Source organism: Phyllobates terribilis, unplaced genomic scaffold, assembly GCF_046119375.1.
Source record: "Phyllobates terribilis strain yellow unplaced genomic scaffold, ASM4611937v1 Scaffold_7__3_contigs__length_470593459, whole genome shotgun sequence".
In the NCBI taxonomy this organism is placed as follows: domain Eukaryota; kingdom Metazoa; phylum Chordata; class Amphibia; order Anura; family Dendrobatidae; genus Phyllobates; species Phyllobates terribilis.
In genome coordinates this window covers 391,082,244-391,095,712 of record NW_027362767.1, presented here as the reverse complement: position 1 = coordinate 391,095,712, position 13,469 = coordinate 391,082,244, and the positions used below count along the sequence as shown (strand labels likewise).

The window sequence follows — 13,469 nt, the reverse complement described above, 5'->3', positions numbered from 1 at the left end:
ATTGGAGGATGGTACGTATGTCTGACATCCATGTCCACTCCTGAGGTCTTGTGTGGAGTCTGAGCTTAATACCGATGGCCTTGTTGATGCTGGTACTCAATAACTGCCCTCTTCTGCTCACAAATCCTTCCCAACATCTGCAGTGTAGAGTTCCAATGCGTGGGGGCATCACACAACAATCGGTGAGCCGGAAGCTGCAAACGCTGCTGAAACACAACAAAGGCAGCGGAAGCTGTTGATGACTTTCTAAAATGGTCACACAGGCGGCGTACTTTAACAAGCATATCCGGCAGCTCTGGGTAGGATTTGAGAAACTGCTGAACCATGAGGTTAAGCACATGGGCCAGGCATGGTACGTGTGTGAGCTCGCCTCGCCTCAGAGCCGCCACCAGATTCCTGCCATGGTCACACACGACCATGCCTGGCTGTAGGTTCAGTGGTGTGAGCCACAGATCTGCCTGCTCTTTCAGAGCTGTCCACAACCCTTCAGCAATGTGAGGTTTGTCACCTAAGAATATTAGCTTCAGCACAGCCTGTTGCCGCTTGGCCGAGGCAGTGCTTCCACTTTTTGACTGATGTGATCAATTCGGAGATGCAGGCTGAAGTGAAGGAGGAGGATGAGGTGCAAGTACTGTAGACCACGGGGGCAAACCTGATTGACCTAGCGCCCGCAATCCTTGACGTCTGGAGGACGTGTTCCGTCCCAAGGTCCGACTGGGTCCCGGCTTCCACTATGTTAACCCAGTGTGCCGTCAGCTTGATTTATTGTCCCTGCCCACAAGCACTTGTTCACATGTCCGTGGTTTGGTGGACTTTCCCAGTAACTGTGTTGTTGAGGGCATGACTAATGTTTTGGGACACGTGCTTGTGTAATGCGGGGACGGCACACCGGGAGAAATAGTGGCGGCTGGGGACCGAGTACTGAGTAACTGCCGCCGGCATCAGGTTGCGGAATGCTTTCGTCTCCACGAGCCTAAAAGGCAACATTTCGAGCGCAAGCAGTCGTGAAATGTGAGAATTTAGTTTTGTGGCCTGTGGGGCATTGGCTGCATATTTGCGCTTGCATTCCAAGGACTGGGGTATGGACAACTGAATGCTGCACTGGGACAAGGACATGTACGTGCTTCCTGATAATGCTACTTGAGAGTGCGCAACGACAGGTGCATGGCAGGAGGCATCTTCGCATGCACCATGGACAGGGGATTGTCTTGCATGCACAACAGCGGAAGAAGCAATGGTGCCACCCGCAGACACTGTTCCTGGACCCTGAGGTTTGGCCCACAAAGTTGGGTGCTTTGCTGCCATGTGCCTGATCATGCTGTTGGTGGTCAGGCTGGTTGTTGTGCCACCCCTGCTGATGCTGGTCTGGCAGGTTGTGCAAAAGGCATGTTTGGAGTTATTGGCAGTGTCTTTAAAAAACAACCAGACTCGGGAAGACCTAACAGTTGTACTGGCATCTTCCTTCATGTTGGTGTTACGGGGAACGGTTGCCTGCCTTCTGTCTGCGGCCACCACACTGCTTCTTCCTGCCTGTTGGGGTGCTCTACCTCCCTCCCCCTGTGTGCTGCTGTCCTCGCTCTGCATGTCCTCCTGCCAGGTTGGTTCAGTTACTATATTAACCACCACCTCGTCTTCCACTTCCGCACCCTGGTCCTCCTCCTGACTTTCTGGCAATTGTCTCATCATCGTCCACCTCTTGTGACACTTTCCCACCGTCGCCTACGTGTGACTGCGGCTGCTCAAATATTTGGGCATCGCTACACGCGATCTCCTCTTGCCCCGCTTCAAGTGGACTGGGCGAGAAGCCCGAATCTATAAATGAAAAAGTGAACAGCTCTTCAGAGTGTCCAAGTGTGGGATCAGTTGTCTCTGGGCACTCTGCATGGTGGGAGGAAGGAGGATCAGGGTGAGGAATATGCGGTCCAGACTCACAGCTACTGAGACTTGACTGTGTGGAAGACAGGGTGGTGGTGGTGGTGGCGGTGGTGGCTAAGTGACTGGAAGCATTATCCGCTATCCAACCAACAACCTTTTGACACTGCTCTGGGTTCAATAGTAGTGTGCTGCGGTCTCCTAGAAATTGAGACCAGAAAGTCAGGCGAGAAGATGTGGGTGTTTCTTGTGGCACAATTTCAGCTTGATCACGGCCTTGTCCTCGGCCTCTGCATGCACCATTACCATCACGTCCAATTCCCCGTCCCTTGCCACGTGCCTTGCCGATTTTAAATGGAGGACAGTATTTTCCACGCTTACTACAAATGACTGAGTTTGGAGCGAATTTATACTGTATGTGATCCATGTGACGGCGGAAACAGAGTTTTAAATACCTGGCCTGTAGGTAAGTAGTTTAAACAGCAAACTGCTGTGAATTGCTTCACTGACACACTAAAGGAAATTTTTAATGGAGGCCAGAAATGGCAGTATTTTCTGACAACGTATATGTGATCCGTGTGATGGAGAAAACACAGTTTTAAATAGCTGGATTTCTAGCGCTGTAATATGGAAAGGACCTGGCTGAATTCTGCAATGCCAATAAGCAAATGGCGCAGAAAAACTGTGTTCTCTGGATTGCTTTTTAAGCAAATAATGAGGATTAAGATCCAAAGAAAAGTATTCCTGGCCCCTGAGACCTGTGCCTTTGTATAGAAATATCTAACAGCAGCAGAAGGCAGAATTGGAATGGAGTCTCTTGTGCTATATGCACTGCAGTTTGCTATATACTCTGCCTGCCTTTATACACTGCCTGCCTGATATCTCTGCAGATGGATTAGTTAGTCCTCAAAAGGACTGTTGGTTAAGATGGATATGTGTAATGTACATTTTTTTTCCTTACACTACCTAATACACAAGCAAATCTCTCCCTGATGCAGCAGCACCTCTCCCTACACTGTCTAATTGTGGAGTGACTGTGACGAACATAGCGGCGCCAGGTCTGATATAGACCCGATGACGCTATGCGGCCAGCCAATCACTGTAATGCCACAACCAACATGGCTACTACATTACAGTGAGTGGCAGGCAATCTCTGCATGTTGATTGGCGCTCTAAAGAACACCAAACATGCAGGGAGGGGACCCTAACTCCCGCCGAGCAACCCCGGAAATACTCGGCGAGCGCCGAGCATCTCGAGTATTGGGATTCTCGGGCGAGCACTGAGCAGTAGCGAGCATGCTCGCTCATCACTACCAATCAGCACTTGCATCACTGGCCTTCGGACAAATAAAACCTCAAGAGTAAGTCAAGGCTGCGGCTTCTCTCGCTTCCTCTTGATATTTAATTTGTATGAAGGTGGAGACAGTGATGTCAGCACTGATTGGGCACCAAACCCACATATCATAATAACCACACGAGAGCCCCGGGAACGCAAGTGCCGACACCGCTTAAATAGCAACATCACGGAAGGTGAGTATAAGCTTTTTATTTAATCGGGGCCAAGCATTTAGATCAAGAAGTGGTTGTACTAATAGTGGATAACCCCTTTAAGCTATGCTTCAATCCTCAATATGAAGGTGACACTTCCCTTCTTAAGAGATGGCTTTATGGATTTTGATTACCATGACCTCTATGACAACAGGCAACTAATATGAGTGACAGGTCTCCTTGAGGAATAGTTAGCCAAGTAATGGATTCTAAAAGTGAAAAATGGCAGGTTCAATGACCAATGAACTTTCAGGATGCCTTATTTAAACTGACAGTTTCTCTGATAATGGGTTCATCTTCTGTGATTCTGGCCTGGCTCCTTTCCTGACAGTATACTTAATTAACCTCTGGGTGCCATATTGGATTGGTGCTGGGACTGTGTGACTTTTCTCTCTTCCTATTGTAATTGCCTGGACTCCGGTTCTGAGACTCAGTTTCTTTTGCATTCACTATTGGTTCTGATTTTGTACTTCCAATCTCTCTGATTCTGACCTGGCTTTTTAAATATTTCCTTCAACTCTCACCACCAGCCAGCAGCTACTTTCTAAATGTGGCTAGATCCATGTGTCAAAGACCAGGTTGGTCCTGGATCCTGGTGGACAAAGTAGTTTGTGCAATGTCTGTCGATGAAAGCCCACTCATTGTAAAGTACATAGATGGCTAGCCAAGTTTTTGTGAGTAAACCGTTAAAATTATCTTGGGTTCTATGTATTTCATCTGCAATTATCTCTTTTCTTTCTTCCTTGAAGCTATATGATATTTTTCCTGGAATCATGCCTTATTTACCTGGGCCCCACAAAAAAATATTTTAGTCTTCTCAAGCCACTTGAAGATGCTGTGGAAGAATCGGTTAGAAGTCACCAAAAGACCCTGGATCCAGCTTGCCCTCGAGATTATGTTCATTGCTTTCTTCTCCGCATGAAGCAAGTAAGTGGAACATGACTGTAAATTAAATTTTGATGGGTTTGGAAAACTCTCATAAAGAACTGTATTATAATAGGTTAGTCAAGCTAGATATGCAATATACTGTTAATTGAAACTTCTCTGGTCAAGGATAGCTCAATAAATACCACTGACTTACCTATTGTATAGAGAGATCAAGGAACTGCTATGAGGCCCAAGTTAAGGGGAGTGACTAATGTTGAGCGAGTGTGCTCGTTTAACCCTATATTTCAGCTGCAGCGGCTACATGTGTCGTGGCTATTAGACAGCTGTGAAACATGCAGGGATTGCCTAACAAATATGCAATCCCTGCATGTGTTACAGCTGTCTAACAGCCTCAACACATGCAACAGCGGCGGCTGAAACACTGATGCCAAGCACGCCGAAACTACTCGGCGAGCACTCGAGCGTGCCTGTTTAAAGGTTTAAACGAGCACGCTCGATGAATGCTACGAGTGACCTGACACTAACACTTTTTCATAGTGACAACCAATGTTGATATTCCCTACTTACCAACTCCAAAGGAACATATGGAGGCTTCTGGAAAATATAGATACCCCGAGACTTTGAAAAACTCTACTTTGATGCTTCAGAAGCCTTCCAGCACCTCCGGAAAAGCCATCTATCCGCCCAAACATTTTTCATTGCTTTGGCATCTAGGGGCACATTCAGGGACAGGAAAGGAGCCCTGATGGGGTTTGACCATCCAGAAAGTGGTGAGACTACGTAAGCTAAAAATTTAATCTCCTGAAAAGCTATTTTGAAAAGTTGGAAACTGTGTTATATGCTATAGTAGGAGGGGTATAGATATCTCTGATGGGGGTCATCTGTGCAGTACTATCCTCTATGGACCATAGTGGAGAATGACTGAGAATAGTAGCTTTCACTCTGGTGGATCAGGCCTGTAAATACATTACTTAGCCATTCATTCTACATTTTCTCGTTATATTTTTATCATGTTATTTACTATCAGACTATGAAGATGTAGGGAGAGACACCACTCTATCAAAGGAAAATCTCAGAACAATGTGATATTTGGACTAAAAAGCTACATATATGTAGTAATTTAAAATTTACATGCCTATTAGTGCACAGCATCTATGTTTCAGCGACTGTTAGACAGCTCTGACACATGCAGGGATTTCCTGTTTGTTAGGCAATCCCTGCATATGTGTCACAACTGTGTCAGGGTTGACAGACAGTTATTCGGGGTCCAGCTGTAGAAAATCGCTGCACTTGGCCTTGCCGACACCTTCTTGATTCTTTCATCAATACTCCTTCTCTAGGACCCAGCGATAATCTCCATCTTTTGCTGCTAATAGACACACCCTGTCTGGATCCTTAAATTCACTCAGTTTCTCCAGAGAGTTTCTGGTGATAGCGTTGATTCCTCTCTTCAGGTCTTGAATTTTAGTAGTCAGCTAGATTTCCCTTGGAGTTCCTGTGTGGATTGTAGTCGTTATTTCTCTGGTGTCTTCTCAAAGTTAAGTGTATTCCCTTGTATGTTTCCCTTGTTTGTCTTTAGTTGCAGTGGGGCTGACTAGTGCTTACCCCTCCCCCTCCCTACCTAAGGCCTAGCTCTAAGGTGAGCCATGGCTTAGGTATCCTGCTCGGCGACAGGTGCAGAACCTATTTAGGGACGATAGGGGAGTCAGGGTGTTGTTAGATATGCTTAGGGGTCTCCACGCCTCCTTTCCCTAGTTGCTGGGCTTCCCCCCCCTTTTGCCTTTATCATACACTGGGTACTTCCCTTACCTAACATGACATTATCGCCAGTCATTTAAAGGATAAAAAAAGGTTATTTTTTCCGTGTTATGGATAGTTTTGAGCCACCCCCGTAGTGTTCGGGTTCGGTTCGGTTCGTCGAACACCCGTGTGTTCGCCGAACTGTTCGTCGAACACCTTCGAACACAGTTAAAACCAATGGCAGGCAAACAAAAACACATAGAAACACATAGAAAACACCTTCAAAGGTGTCCAAAAGCTGACAAACTGCTCAGAAGACACAATTAACACATGGAAAAGTGACAAGTACATAGTCATGCGAAAAGAAAAGAGGTGGAGGAGTAAAAGGAGGGGGAGACACAGATATAGGCATGTCATGCCCTTCTAAAATTCAAAAAGTGAGAAGCCGACATGGCCAGTCCGCTCCTGCCCGTGCCACCTCCGTGTCGCCGGGTTTGTGCCAGAGCCGCGGTGAACCCTGACGGCCAGCCCCCCTCTCCCAATACTGGTGCCTGTCCGCTGGTGGGTCGAGCGAGCCCCCCTGTGGTGGAGGCAGCTCTAAGCTTTTTAATTTAAATTGTCTCTCTAATTTGAATGAATACACTTTAAATCCATTTACAAGGATCTATTGGAGGGCAAGTCTCATGCCAGCAGCCGCGTAATTCCAGCTCCAGTAGCGTCCACTAAAGCTGCTGCAGTTAAAAAGCTTTTATAAGGATCGAGCTCGGCTGTCCACTACAAGGCATCCTACTGCCAGTCCCAGCCCCTATGCCTTGGTGTGCCTCCTGATGCTCTTCACTGAGTATCCCATGGTCCCGAAGCATTTCCTTTGAAAAAATTAAGTGTCCAAACTACAGGTGGGGTAGCTTTCTTAACAGCCGGGATAATCCGCTTACTAGCAGACACTGCTACTAGGCACAAAGTATTTCCTGGGCTAGATGCAGTTAAAAATTTGTAATTAGATACTCTCGTTGGATGCTGAGAAAGCATTCCATAGAGTCTCCTGGCACGCCATATATGATTCTCTTAAAAAGCTTGGGGTAGGGGTCTAGGGGACCCTTTTATAGCCAAAATCACGGCCCTGTATCGCAATACGTCACCTTGGCTGAAGATTAATGGAACTGTAGCACCCTGAGGGCTTGGTTGCTACAGAGGTAATGCACCTCACCCAGAGGTGTGATATCTCACTCTCTGGTAAGGATGGAGTGTGGATCAGGACCCGACACCTGCATGCATTACACCACATTGCCGTGGGGCAGGGCGACCAATATGCCCCTGAGATGGGCACGACAGTCCCTGTCCCTGGCTGGAGTGGGGGGAGGGAACACTGAGGAAGGGGAACCCTGTAGTGCAGGAGCAGGGAGGAAGCAGTTCCTGGGTGCATTGAGAAGGGAGTATAAAAGGTGGGCACCATCTTAGTTCAGTGCAGAGAAGTCTGAGCAGAAGTGACAGGGAGCAGGGGCTCTGCATGAGCTCTGCTCCGGAGGCGGGCCTAGTAACAGAGGCCCAGGCCTGGAAGAGGGAGAAGGAAGGAAGAGGAGAGGAGAAGGCTCCAGGAACGAGGAACGAAGGGATCCCAGGGGTGCGGATGGGCGAGTCGCCACCGCACGCCCGAATCCACCTGCGTCAGGCCAAAGGGGGAGACAGGTCCCCGAAACTAGTGGAGGCAGGAAATGACCCTCAGCTAGAAACCGGAGGCTGTGACATTTTATGTGGCGCAGAAGGGTTGGTAAGACAGAAGGGTTGGTAAGAAAGGCCAGACAAAGGACACACAAAGGGGGTTCTGTGAAGCGCTACAAAGTTATCTGGGAGTTGTCTGAGCCCCTCACCTGGTGAGCACAGTACGACGTGGGCAGCCGTTACCTGCATACGTGGTCTGGATAATAAGAACTGTGAGTAAAGGCCCTGGACTGCATCACTGACTCCGTGTTGTTACTGCTGCTGCCCTGCACCATCACCCCCATCCTCCACATACACTGCCCTGAGGCTATACTCCTCCCGTGGGGAGTTATGCTACGCTCTGCTGCACACACAACACCAGCCTCAGCGGTCTGCCCTGCAGCGGCGGTTCACTCTGACCGCAATCCACGGGTGGCGTAGTCGGACATTTAAACATCAAAACCACATAAATAGTTCCGCCACTGGTTTGACCGCCCTGAGCCACGGAACCGGGTCGCTGCCACGGAGACTACAACCACCAGCATCCACCAAAAAGAGTCCGGCTCTGGGTGTCCCAAGGCCCAGGGGGTGCATCAGAACATTTTCATCACCTTTCACAATCACCAATGGGACAAGGCAGGGATGTCCTCTGTCCCCTCTCTTATGCATCCTAGTGACGGAGCACCTGCTCTCATCAATTCGCCATAACCCCAATATTAGGTGGATTGAGGTGGGAGGCACCGAGTACAAGTGCTCTCTATTTGCTGATGATGTCCTAGTATATATCACTCAATCACATATATCCATCCATGCTGTTATGGCTGAAATAGATCACTTTGTTACATGGTCAAATTTTAAAATCAATGCAGCGAAGTCTGAGGCCCTCGATGTCTCCCTCCCTAAATCCATATAGGATTCCATCCAGTCCAACTTTCCCTTTGCCTGGCCCTCACAGGGTATCAAATACTTAGGAATTCCTATTCATAGAGACCTCTCCCATCTATGTTATCTTAATTTTGGGCCCTTTATTGAACAACTCCATACAGACCACGGTTGGCAAGTTAGAACTGTAAGATTCACTACGTGAACCGCTGGTGTTTTGTGGAAAAGCACATGTACACTGCGTTCCAAATTATTATGCAAAAAGAGTTTAGGAGTGATAAGGGAAGAATTTGTTTGTTTGTCAGTTTAACTCATTGATGTTGATGTGTGTCAGGGCTCTTTATATCACTGTAAGCAATTGCAGACACCTGTGCTAATTAGTTTGGCAGGTGTGTCCAATGAAAGGCAAGACTACTTAAGAAGGCTGTCCCACATTATTAAGCAGCCTACATTTTCTGCCAAAATGGGAAAGAAAAAGGATGTGTCGGCTGCTGAGAAGCAACAAATTGTGGAGTGTTTAGGTCAAGGCATGACTACAATCAACATTGTGCGATGATCAGGATGAAGTGTCTTGGCAATCAAGAAGTATGTAGCTGATTCACAGTACACACGTGTGCGTGCTGATAAGGGCAAATTGAGGACTCTTTCCTACAGGCAATTACGTCAGGTTAAAAGAGCAGCGACAAAAAAGCCTTGTCATAGCAGCAGACAAGTTTTTGAAGCTGCTGGTGCCTCCAACGTCCCCCGAACAACAAGGTGCAGGGTCCTTCAGAGGTTTGCAGCTGTGCATATGCCATCCTGTCGACCTCCTCTATCCATTTCACACAAGCAGAAACGGCTCCAGTGGGCCAAACATTACATGAAGACTGATTTCAAAACTGTTTTGTTCACGGATGAGTGCCGTGCAACGCTCGATGGTCCAGATGGATGGAGTGGAGGATGGCTGGTTGATGGACACCCCACGCAAACACGGCTATAGCGCCAACAAGGAGGAGGTGGAGTAATGTTTTGGGCTGGAATCATGGGGATAGAGATTGTCGGCCCCTTTAGGATCCCTGAAGGGGTAAAGATGAACTCCATAATGTATGTGGAGTTTCTCAAACAGCACTTCCTGCCATGGTTCAAGAAGAAGAACCGTGTATTCCACAGCAAGATCATTTTTATGCATGATAATGCACCATCTCATGCTGCACATAAAACATCTGCATCTCTGGCTGATATGGGCATAAAAGGGGACAAACTTATGGTGTGACCCCCATGCTCCCCTGACCTCTACCCCATTCAGAACCTCTGGAGCATCATCAAAAGGAGTGTCTATGATGGCGGGAGGCAGTTCACATCTAAGCAACAGCTCTGGGAGGGTATTCTGTCCTCATGCAAAACAATTGAAGCAGAAACCATCCAAAACCTGACAAATTCAATGGACGAGAGAGTTCAGAAGCTCCTTTCAAACAAGGGGTCCTATGTGCAAATGTAACATCACCTAGAATAAAGTTTTGAGTTGAAAACTGTTTGATTTCAGTTTCTAATAACCTGCTAATGCTTATAATTTCAAAAATGACCATTTTTTTGTTATTTATTAAAATGAAAAGGTTGATCGAAAAGTTTGGGGGATCTAAGAGTGTGGCAACCCAGTAGTCAGGATTACTATGAATTCTGACAATATGAGGGTCATGTTGCAGGTAGTGCAGCAAGAAGGCACTTATGTGTCTTGCGCATCTCGGAGCCCCAAAATTAGTTTCCGGGCTAGATGCCGCTAAAAATTATTATTAATTTTAAATCTGGTGGATCTTAGTATAGATGGCCTAATAGAATCAGTGCTGCACACTGCTACAAAGCCCAAATTATTTTCCAGCCAAGGTACAGATAAACATGATTAGTAATTTTAAATCTGGTGGAGCTTAGTATAGATGGCCTAATAGAATCAGTGCTGCACACTGCTACAAAGCCCAAATTATTTTCCAGCCAAGATACAGATAAACATGATTAGTAATTTGAAAGCTTAAAACGGTTGGTGAGGTGATTTTTAACCAATCATCAAGCTTTTACTCTCCCCAGGATGACACAGGGGTAGAAAAGTCGTTTCGGATCCATGATTTGTTCATCTTTATGAACGTTAGTCTGTCTACATTATCAGTGGAGAGCCGCGTGCGCTTATCTGTCAGCACACCACCAGGAGCGCTGAACACACGTTCAGACAGAACGCTGGCTGCGGGGCATGACAAGATCTCCAAGGCGTAAGTGGCTAGCTCCGGCCATTTATCCAGATTGGAAGCCCAAAAAGAGCAAGGGTCCAGTGACACAGTCATGGCTTCAATGTTTACTTGGAGATACTCCTGTACCATCGTCTCTAGGCGTTGACTATGTGTCAGACTTCTTGTCTCCTGTGGCCTTGCAAAGGATGGGCTAAAAAAGTGGTGAAATGATTCCGCAAAATTGATGTTACCAGCAGATACTGTGGTTCTGTTATGGTTTGAGTGCTGAACACTCGACGGTCCCCGGTTGGAAAGTTGGAACTGTGAGATTCACTACGTGCACCACTGTTTTTTTGTGGAAAAGCACATGTAAGATTCTGCAACAGTCTCTGCTGATACTCCTGCATGAGTGCATCCCTTTCTATGGCAGGAATAATTTCTGCAAATTTACTTTTGTACCGGGGATCTAACAGTGTGGCAACCCAGTAGTCAGGATTATTTCTAATTCTCACAATTCGAGGGTCATGTTGCAGGTAGTGCAGCAAGAAGGCACTCATGTGTGTTGCGCATCCAGGAGCACCAAGTCCCTGTTGTGTTGGTGGCGAGGTAACAATCATGCTTCCTTCCTCTGTCCTTTCCCCCCAACCTCGCACAACAGAAATGTGATCAAGGTCTCCCTCATCTGATGAGTCTTCCATCAGTTTGTCCTTCAGTTCTTCCTGGGCTCCTGCACCTTCCTCACTAGTTTGGCTGCTACCATGCGCCCTGGTAAAACCATCTCCCCCCACCCTCACATGCCTGCCGCCTTGGTGTTGCCGACCGTCTGGACCTTGCAGATGTTAGCTCTTCCGCATACAACTCCTCCTCCTCTACTTCCTCCACCTCCTCTTGTGCCACCACCTGACTCCGAATTCTGTTTAACATGTGCTCCAGCATGTAAATCACCGGAATAGTCATGCTGATAATGGCATCGTCAGCACTAAACATCTTCGTTGCCATTTCAAAACTGTGCAGAAGGGTGCATAGGTCCCTGATCTGAGACCACTCCTCCAGTGTGATTTGCCCCACCTCTGGATCTCGTTGGCCCAGGCTATACGTCAGAACGTATTGCACCAGGGCTTGTCGGTGCTGCCACAGTCGCTGCAACATGTGCAGAGTTGAATTCCACCGGGTAGGCACATCGCATTTTAGCCGGTGACGTGGCAGGCCCAACGACTTCTGTAGAGATGTAAGTCGCTGAGCTGCGGGATGCGAATGGCGGACGTGAGCACATAGCGACCGTGCCCTCTGCAGAAGGCCATCTAGTCCGGGATAGTGGGCTAAAAATTGCTGGACAACCAGGTTCAACACGTGAGCCATACAAGGCACGTGTGTGACATTGCCCCGGCGAAGGGCCGCACCCAGGTTTGCAGCATTGTCGCACACGGCCTTCCCTGGTTTCAGGTCCAGTGGAGACAACCATTTATGAAATTGGTTCTCCAGAGCTGACCACAACTCCTCAGCTGTGTGACTCACATTTCCCAGACATTTCAAAGTAAAAACCGCCTGATGACGTTGAGCCCTACTGCCAGCATAGTAAGGAGGTGTACAGGATCCCTTCTGCGCAGTTAGAAAGCTTGTGGCATGACCAGACAGGCTTTGGGTGCAGGTGGAGGACAGAGAGGAGGTTGAGGAGGCAGAAGCAGTGGAGAAACTTTGAGATAAAGAGGATTGACGCACATCTCGTGGGGATGGCAAGACTTGGACAGCAGCCCCTTGTCCTGCTGTCACCATAGTTACCCAGTGCCCAGTCAGCGACATGTAACGCCCCTGTCCATGCCTACTCATCCAAGTGTCTGTGGTGAAATGCACCCTGTCACACACAGAGTTTCTCAAAGAAGCGGTGATTTTGTGTGCGACATGCTGGTGGAGCGCAGGCACAGCTTTCTTTGAGAAGTAGTGCTGACTGGGCATCTGGTACTGGGGCACTGCGACGGACATAAGGTCTCGAAAATCCTCTGTGTCCACCAGGCGGAAAGGCAGCATTTCTGTAGCCAAGAGCTTGCAGATGGTGAAATTCAACCTCTTAGCTTTCTCATGGCTAGGAGGAAATGGTCTTTTACTTGTCCACATCTGAGGCACCGAGGGCTGGCTATTGTGCTTAGACGGGGTTGATAAGGGTGTCCCCGGCAAACTGCCGGTCTGTGAGGAAGATGCAGGCGGACATGTTAGCACCACCTTTGGATCAAGGCAACCTATCGATGTCGGACAGCGCTCAACACCAGCTGGTGTTACCACCTCCAAAGAAAATGATGACCTGCCAATCACGCTGGCTGTTGCGGGTAAAGAGGTGGCAGGTCTGCGCCCCAAAACAGGTGTGACTGATGTCCCCCCAGTCACAGAGGATGAAGAGGCCGCGGATGCACAAGATATGGCAGACGGTGGTTGGCCCGGCCGGCTAGGCCGCATTGTAGCACAGTGAGCTTGCCACTGCAACTTATGCTTCATGTCCATGTGCCGGTTCATGCATGAAGTACTCAAACTAGGTATTTTTTGGCCTCTACTTAGCTTTTGCTGACAAATGTTACACATAACACGAGTTGGGTCATCTTTATCGATCTGAAAAAATGCCCAGGCTATGCAAGGCTTAGCACCCATGCGACCTGA

The 13,469-nt window shown here is 48.0% G+C and overlaps 1 pseudogene; it reads left to right on the top strand.

Annotated features, from left to right (window-relative positions):
* Nucleotides 1-592: 592 nt before the first annotated feature.
* Nucleotides 593-13,469, top strand: part of LOC141155533 (cytochrome P450 2A6-like) — a 46,054-nt pseudogene continuing 33,177 nt past the window's right edge.